Source organism: Gopherus flavomarginatus, chromosome 5 (assembly GCF_025201925.1).
Source record: "Gopherus flavomarginatus isolate rGopFla2 chromosome 5, rGopFla2.mat.asm, whole genome shotgun sequence".
Lineage (NCBI taxonomy): Eukaryota > Metazoa > Chordata > Testudines > Testudinidae > Gopherus > Gopherus flavomarginatus.
Window position 1 is genome coordinate 61,036,755 of NC_066621.1, and position 9,646 is coordinate 61,046,400.

A 9,646-nucleotide genomic window follows, 5' to 3' on the forward strand; every position below is an offset into this window, starting at 1 on the left:
GTCAGACCAAAGGTCCATCTAGCCCAGTATCCTGTCTTCTGACAGTGGCCAATACCAGGTATTCCAGAGGGAATGAACAGAACCGAATTACATGATCATGTAATTAAAGACCGTATAGTAATGCATGCACATAAAGGGTGATGAATTAAGGTTGCACAGGAAATGCTAGCTGTAAGGTTGCTTAACTTTTAAGTGCTTGACTTTGCAACCTTTATGTTCTTTAAACATAGTTTTTTGGATGTACTTATTATTATTATTATGAGTGTACAACATCACAGATAAGAATCTTTTCCCACACTGTTATTGCTTCCTTGGATTTCCTCCAAGGGGAAGCCCTGCAACCACTTTAGAATCTTGAAAAGCTAAATTTGCATTTTAAATGTTTCATATGGAATTTAGCCTGTATAACCATAAGGGTCATGTTATGTTTTTACTAGGGCTGAAAGAACTACTTCTAGTGAAGAAATATTCTGTTTGAAACTTGTACACAGATCTTGATATCCAATGATTTCTTTACACACATTTATTTGATAAGTGTTTTGTCTGACAGCTTAAACAATTGAGCAGCCAAAAAGCTAATGTGACTATTGCTGGCAGATATTCATAATTTGATGTTCAAGTTGTAGGACTGGTCAAAGTAAATCACGTGATATTGATTCTGTTTCCTACAGGACTGTAACTTTAATAAAACAGTAAAAAAAAAAAAAAAAAAAAGACTTGAAGTCACTGGGCCTTTGATTCTCTCAGAAGGACTAAATCCCGGCCCCAGTGAAGTCAATGAGAGTTTTACCATTCACTTCAATGGCAGCATTATTTTGCATTTAAAAAATGCACTCCAATGTATTTTGAATACAGACACACATATTCAACTCCTATTGTCTTCAGCAGGAGCCCTATATGAACAAATGAGAGCAACAGTTGGTCCTAAAGATGTACACTAGATAACAGTGTTGATGTAGAAATACATGATGCACTCACCCTTTACCTCTCGAAGACCAGAGTTCAGTTTTGACCAGAATCACAAATGATGGTCCTACTCTAAATCCTTGCAAAGGAGAGGTTCAGTATGGGACAGACAAAGGTCAGTGAGTAAAGTGCATTGATACTTGTGGAAGATCCTACAATATTATGACTGAAGCAGGATTTTAGCATTTTAAATCAAAGCATATTTAAAATTATTCAGTTAAGTTTAGTTATAAGCATCTGGTTTACATACACTACCTGCTTGACAGTTGCTCTCCTTCTTCTTTTTATTTTAAAGTAGCTTTTTACTTTCTTTGGGCATGTTGGAAGCTCTGTGTTTCTTTCAGCATCAGAAAACCATAGCTGAACTGCCTGAATCATCTGCAGAACATGTGAAATTAACACACCAATTTCCAGTACATCATTACTGTGTAACCCTTCTGCCTGTCTGAGTTGGCAGCAACAAGGGCCGGATTCAGTATCTGGGGGTTCCGTTTCAATAACACAATGCAAAACTGGCTCGAGCCTCCATCCAGTGACCTGGGACAATTACATACCACCCCCCGGCCACCTCTAAGAGGCAACATTTTCCCTCTCGCAAGCACAGAGTCTGAGTGTAGCAAATAAAGGAGGGAAACAATGCGGCATTATGTTGGGGAAAAACACCACAAACAGGATTTATAACATAAACCATGAGGAAAAGATCCACCCCCAAGTAAGTTTGGCAGTGTCCTTCTCCCCTCAGGGTCTTAAGTCCAGCAACCTAAAAATCTCTGTCCCTGGTCAGTGCAGCCCCAGAGTTCAAAAGTTTATCTGCAGAGTTTTACCTCCTAGCTGGGGGGTGGGGTGCAGGGGAGGGACATAGCGTTAAGGGGCACCTTATGTGGTCCGAGGCCAACTGCCCTGCTTCTCCATGGGGTTCTGCTACAGCCTTCACCGTGAGCCACTCCACTAGCCACTCCGCTCCACCAGCTGTTCCACAAGCCGCTCCAGTCATCCCGCAAACTGCTCTTCTCCGCCAGCTGCTCAGCAACATATCTTCAGGCCCCCCTCCACAGCACTCAGTGATTTCAGCTCTTAGTAATTTTAGCTCTTTAGTAATTTCAGCTTGTAATAGGGGAGCCTCAGTGCTGGTGCACCACTGTTCCAAAGTGAATTCAGCTCAGCAGCCTGTAACTAGACCCCTAATGGAATTAAAATTAGCTCTGATAGTAGAGAGAGGAAGCGGTGCAGTTGGTATTTCAGGCCCTCAAAAGGGGCCCATACCATCAGGTAAAAATACCTGTCCCCAGCCTCTCTCAATTCACTGGGTTTTGGAACCCATGTCCCTTGTCTAGTGAGTGCTACTTAGTTGATCGCAAGTCCCTCTGTCATAAAACAATTTCATTGTCCTTGATTCACATAATCAGGGTAACAACACTTTATTTTTCCTGCCCCAATAACAGAGAAACTGGGGGTCCCACAGCAGCCCAAGTGACCATTTGGGCTGCTGTGGGCTCATGCTAGGTGGAGTGAGTGTGCCTATGCAAACATGATCAGCCCCTGAAGTTCTTTTTCACAACTCGCCAAAATTCACCACCAGATGTCAGGGTAGAGCTCATCTTGACTCTGCTTACATCGAGAGCTCTCAGAATCCCAAGAGCAGATCCTCTCAGTTTATTAATGTTCAAAATAGACGCTAGGGGATATAGCTCTTCATTGGCTTCTGACTGAGATTTATTTTCTGTAGCATCTACAGGTTTATTTCTCTCAGTTACTCTTTGCTCAGCCAAAGCCACACTGTTCCTTTTGTCTTCTGTTAAAGACTTCATGATTTCCAATATAGCCTCCATTTTTTCTTTTGTTGTTTTAGCTTTTCCTTCTACTTGTAATAATTTTTGCCAGGTCTGAAACATGCACATTTAATCTAAAGCTTTGAGTTAGCTTCTGGCTGGTGTGCAAAAAGGTTTCTTCATCTTGGCCTTTGTGGTAATTAATTTTGGCCGTCTTTATGGACCACTTATTCTTTCTTACATTGTATTTTTTCTGACTGCTTTTTTGTTTCATCTGATTCTTCTAAAAGGACCTTCTGCAGTTCAGGATCTTGGGTGCTATCAAAATGGAATATTTTTTGTTACTAATCTTGTTAATTTTTCTCCTTAAAAAAAATTATTTCCTCTGAGTACTTATATTTACTTCATATCAGATGCCTAGAACATTTACTTTGCCAATTCAGCTTGCATTGTTTGCCCATTACTTTACACTGGCTGCTTATAAAGTGGCTGATTGATAGCTTTAAATCAATACTGCTTTAAAGCCCTTACTTGTGTAGACCCTAGGTCTACAAATAAAGACAACTCCTATTCCAGATTCGAGGAAGTTTCAGTAAGAATGCCCTACCTCCACTTTGGGTCCCAGAAATTGCTGGGGACGGGAGCAAGCAGATATTATCTGGATCATCTCAGTGAATCTTATGCTTGCACAGTCTATTTGTTATCTTATAGCTGAACTGTAAAATCTTCAGCACATGGACCGTCCCATTTGTATAGTGCCTAGGACTATGCGGCTGGACTCTCTAGGCACTGTTATAGCTATAGCATGCTGGGAGTGCAGGGGCGGGAGAGGCAAATGCTTTGAAAATGTAAAACAATCAGTAAATTTTTCACAGAACCCCTGTGAGGCAGGAAACAAATATTACCATACCACTCAGCTCCCATGAGGAAAAAGAGACAGAGAGGTGAAGAAATATTCTAAAGGCCACATGGAAGCTATGATCTGGCCCCATAGGAATCAGAATGAGTTTTGCCATTGACTTCAGTGGGAACCAGATCAAGCGTGAATCACTACTAAACTAAAATGTACTGAGTCTTTCAGTCCTGTACACAGTTCACTGGAAAACGCCGCCTGTCAACATAGTTGTAGCAAGGAGGAATACCTATATTTCTTACTAAATATTTGGACAACCAATTCTTACAAAAAGTGTTATATGCAGGACTGTTGCTGTTAAGTATATTACAGCAAACTGCCAGATCATAAGACAAGAGATTTCTTTTCTTTTTGTAATTATTATTAGCTATTGAGATCAGCTTTATTTATATTATCCTTCCACTGCCTTGGTTATGATGACTCATTTTCTCCTCTAATAAAAAGTAAGTGGAGTCAAACGGTGGATTAAAGTACCCATTCAGAATGCTATACATTTTTCATCAAACTGCTTAATTCATTTAGAAAAAATATAAACATGGATGTCAGATTAACGTGTGCGTGTGGGTGGATATGAGAGAGAAAAGACATATAATAAGAAACTAGTAAGTCCATCAGGTAGACATTTAACTGAACTAAATTGGATCCGTTACTACACTATCATCAATCATCATCATCATCATCCCATGACTTCTTACAAACAAGCAATACTTTTATAATATATTGGTATTGAGTTAAACAAAGAATTGTCCTTCAGATTATGCACATTAGCAGGAGATATACTGGCATCGAGTACAAGAAGTTATTTCATGGATAGTTTTCCTGAAAACCCTCACTGTAATTTGACTTCCATTTAGCTATTTATTATTTCTGACTTTGATTTCCAGTTGTTGCTGAATGCAGAGATAAATTCTTAGAGACAATTTTACTCTCAGTTACAAGCATGCAACTCATTGTACTTAGTGGGCTTGAACACATTTAACAGAGTGGAATTTGGCCAGATCCTGCAAAGTCTTATTCATATAAGTAATCCCACTGACTCCAAACAAGACTCCTTCTATGCATGAGGCATTGCATTACTGGACTCAGAGTATCAAGTCAGAGATTGTTGCACTCTGTGGTTCAGTTTTGGCCCTGAGTTACATTGGTGAGACCCCAGCAACAGCAATGGAACTGTGTCTGATTACACTGAGGCTGAATTTTTTTTGGTGCTCCTACGGTATCATCCGAACTAGCCATTACAGGAAAGGACATGCAGAAAAAGTACATGACTATTAAACATGAACTTACTGAAATACATGGCTTGATTTACTGCCTCTCTAAATCGCAACAATAAACAGTTATAAATTCTTTAAATTTCCTTGACTTCTTACCAGCTCATACATTTAAAAGAAAAAAAAAGAAAAAAAAGAAAAGTTTTAAGAAATCCTGTAAAAAAACATTTTTGAAATTCAAATATGATTGTTTTGTTTTTACATATTCACTTTTAAATGATTTTACAAGCGCTTGAACTAAAATCTCTGCTTATGGGCACCCATCCGAGAGCAGAATAGGGCAGTCAATTGGAGCCACTGACACATCGGAGACCAGAGTTTACCTCTTAATGTTTAAAGCTTTGCATGCTTTTTGTTTGAAAACTACTGTGGAAGTGTCATCAATGTATAAAAAATGGCAGCAAAATAGAGGCTCTACAGAGATTATAACTGGCCAGGCCCAGGAGCTTCCATAGGCCAGGCACTCCCTTAGCTTCTGCTGGCCACTCTGGAGAAGTGACCCATGCTGTGCTCAGGGCACAGCTGAGATTTCTTTTGCTAGCCCACAAAACTCACACTCTGGGGTTCCTCCTACCCTCTACCACTGGGTGTTTAGGAGCCAAGGTGGAGATTTTTACCTCTTACAGAAGAAAAATCCAAGTAACTGGGACTATCTGCGCCCACCCCTTTCTAAATGCTGTTTTGAAGACTCTGGCTTGTTATATGCACACAGTAGGAATGCCAGCCTTTGCTGTTAAGTCAAGAAGTGTCAGAATGCAGGAGCTAAAGAGCAGAACATTCAAATCCTAGGAGTTATAAAACACTTCAGCATAAAAATCATACTACAGAAAGGGCCTGATTGGATGAAAAGGGGGAGAGGAGGTATAAGTAAGGAGCATCTCAACTTGCATTCAAGCTAAGGGACTATGCACAGTCTTGGTCAATGCACACCCCGTGCATAAGAGCCAAAAGGTCTCTAGCCTCAACAATAGGGCTAGAAACATAATAGAAGTGGAGAAGGGGACAAACCGCAGGACTATGGTCCTGCCTCATTCTGCACCAGCCAGCAGAGGTGGGCCAAGTGCTGGGCACAGCATATGTTGCAGCCAGGTAAAGAACACAGATGCCACTACTCTTTGCATTCCCCAGAGGTGGCTCAGGCTCCATGCCTGCTGGAGCTGCTTCCAGTCACTTCCCACCTTGAAATATGGACACTGGCTTAAAGCAATCTTCTCACACAAGTTGTACATTTTGAAAACTGGTTTAACAAAATCTCTCGAATCTTAAAAAGCAAAGAGGAAAAACAGATGTTTCATCATGTGGAACCATGACAACTCCATAGTCTGGGTGTCCCTAAACCTCTGACTGCCAGAAACTGGGACTGGACAACAGGGGATTAATCACTTGATAATTGCCCTGTTGCGTTCATCCCTTCTGAAGCATCGAGCACTAGCCACTTTTACAAGACAGGACCCTGCGCTAGATGGACCATTGGTCTGACCCAGTATAGCCATTCTTATCAGCAGTGTTGGAACCTGTAAATCCATAACACAGACCTCTGCCTCTCAAACTATCAGAGTAACTAATAGCAGTAGTAGGCTGTCATTTTCTATGGGGGCCGGCCACTAGAAGGAGATAAGACAGTGGGTTTCACAGCTATTTCTGACAGCAGAAGAGTGTTCAGACTCAGTAATTTTGGGTGCCATTCCAAGTTCTGAGTGATTACGCTAGAGCCGTGGTTTTCAAACTTTTTTCTGGGAACCCTGTTGAAGAAAATTGCTGATGCCTGCGACCAAACGGAGCTGGGAGATGAGGGGCTCAGGGCTGGGGCAGAGGGTTGAGGTGCAGGGGTGAGGGCTGCAGGGTGGGGCCAGGAATGAAGGGTTTAGGATGTGGGAAGAAGTTTTGGGCTGGGGCAGGCAGTTGGGGTGCTGGGGGGGCTCAGGGCTGGGGCAGGGAGCTGGGGTGCAAGAGGGGGTCAGGGCTCTGGGCTGAGGGGTTTGGGGTGCAGGAGTAGCTCTAAGTTTGGGGGGCTCAGAGTTGGGGTGCAGGCTCTGGGCTGGGGCTGGGGATGAGGGGTTTGGGGTGCAGGAAGGGTTCCAGGTTTGGGGGGGCTCAGGGCTGGGGCAGGGGATTGGGGCATGGGCACAGACTTACCTCCGGTGGCTCCTGGTCAGCGGTGCAGCTGGGATGCACCGTGGACTGTGCTTAGCCCTGGAAGCAGCCAGCAGCAGGTCTGGCTCCTAGGCAGAGATGTGCAAGTGGCTCTGTGTGACTCTAACCTGCAAGCACCCCCACATACTTCCCATTGGCCAATTGCTGACCAATGGGAGTGTGGAGCTGGTGTTTGGGGTGGAGGCAGCTCGTGGAGTCCTGTGGTCCCCCTGTCTAGAAGCTGGACACACTGCTGGCTGCTTCCAGGGCACAGCGTGGTGTCGGAAAAGGTAGGCACTAGCCTGCCTTAACTGGGCAGCACCAGCAATGGGACTTTTAACGTCCTGGTCGGCGTTGCTGACCAGAGCAAGGCAACCCAGCGTCTGGCAAGCTGCAACCCAGTAGCGGGTTTGAAAAACACTGCACTAGACCCTTCTATTTCTGAAACTTCTCATGCCTGACTGCTTCTGCCCTCCAGCCTGTCCTAGTCTTGAGGCCCCCAACTCTCCCTTGGCTCCTCATTCCATTTCCCAACCTCCCCATCTCATCTCGGCTTCCAATCTCCCCGTTGCTCCTCATTGCAGTCTGACCCTGCCACTATACCCCCAGGTGTGACTCCATACTCTTCTGCATTTAAAAAAAACAAACAGCCTTCATCTCCCTTCTCCTTCTCTCTGCTAGGAGGCCAATAGGGGATGCATTAAAGGAACAGGAGAGACAGTTTCCTGACTCTGTGCATGGAATAACCATGGTAAATGGGAGGAGTGATTGCAGGGAAATGCCTGCAGCCCCAGGCATACTCAGCTGCTCTGATAGGATGGCACATACAGAATTTGTCCAGTTGTCCGGTACATGCAAGTTGTGAGTGGATGGAGTGTGCTCATGGAAGATGGAATCATCGGAAAATTTAAATGCCAAAAACTCAAATTAGTCTTCTCTAAACAGGTGTGAACTCAGAGTTTCAGAGGCTCATACCTTGGCCAAATTTGGGTGGACTTTCACAAAGATGGGCAATGTCATATCCCTGACAGTATGGAGACTGCTGCCCCAACCAAATTTCAAGTCCCTATTCCACAGAATGGAGGCACTAGAGCTTCTCAACTAAACAGTTATAAAAAATATTAACACAGGTAAAACAATGCATTTTCCCCTGAACTTGTCTGAGAAATGGTGGATGCATTTTTGCTGAATTAAAATAAAAAAAAATCAGCCTGAGGCAGAAACCTGGCATGGAAAATTTTAGCCTAAACTGTTAACGTCTGGCAAAGTTATAAGCAACTGAAAACAGGGCCTTATAATGGAAAGTATTAGGCAGCCTTAAGTAGGACTTGCTACTTGCACCACCTATATAAGAGGTGAGTATATAGTAAACACTCCTTTCAAAAGGCTAGCAGATTTCTTTAGCATTGTTCTTTCAAAGGTTACATTGCACAAAGAGCATGAATGTCTGTCATATTAGGCAGATGTTTATTTTACAGCAATTCTCTAAATGGATGCTGTTTAAATTACTGTTCTAATTTAAGGCTGTCAAGCTTACAAGTCAAAGCAGTTATGTGGTATTTAATCCTTTGTAAGTTTATCATCCACCTTAATTTTTGTTTCTGTTATCATAGATCAGTAAAATTTATGGTCAAGGAATGATATATGCATCACAATTTGAAAGGAAGTTACAAGATCAGGGTTCTTTGCTCAAATTTCAGTGAAATTTAACTTCTCACTATAGATGTTACCTGAATTCATGAAAGACTATGAAATAAGATTTCCTTTAAACTGAAGCCAAAAAAGTTTCCTTGCACATGTACACTACTATAACCACGTTTATTTTTATTCATTTTTCTTTTCTAAGATGGAACAAGTGTTATATTTCTATGGTGTTAGAGCTCTGTGACCTTGCCGACATTAGGCTGAAAAGCATGGCCAACAAGTTGCTCAGTAAAGCTTGAGACTATCCCAGCTGCACATTTGTAACTAGTGAAATAAGCAAGCATTATACCAGAGCAAACCCAGTGCAAATGAGAGGAGAAGCAGTCCCCTGGTGTTCACACACTTACTCCAGTTGTGTTACAAGCAATGCTTTTGTGCATTTTTTTTTCAGCTGAACCGCCACTTTACCCACTATTTCCAACTCCTAGTGTGTGGGGGGGGAGGGAGGGGATTATGCTAGTTCGACGGAACCTAACTCCAGCCCTCCTTGAAAACATGGTTTATTCAAGTTGACAAACCTTATATTAGAGTTCCCACAGAATTCCATGCACACCAGTGTATATCAATCCATGGGGCGAATGAACTAATGTACCAACACGGTGTAAATCTTAAATAGGCAGACAGAAGAGTAATGATTTCACCTATTTGTGTAAACAGTGTTTAAAAATCTGGGCACTCTTAAGATAAACTGAACTTATCCCTAGCACAGTACTTTTGTGAGTATATCATTCTGTTTTATAGGGTCACAATCTGGCCACACAGTCTACGTACTGATGAGTGTATGCTGGAAAAGCTAGAGGCAGAGACATCAGCATGAGATTTAAAAAACAAAACAAAACAAAAAAGCCTTCCTCTTCAATTCTGGCATATCTACACAGAGGCATCCGTCA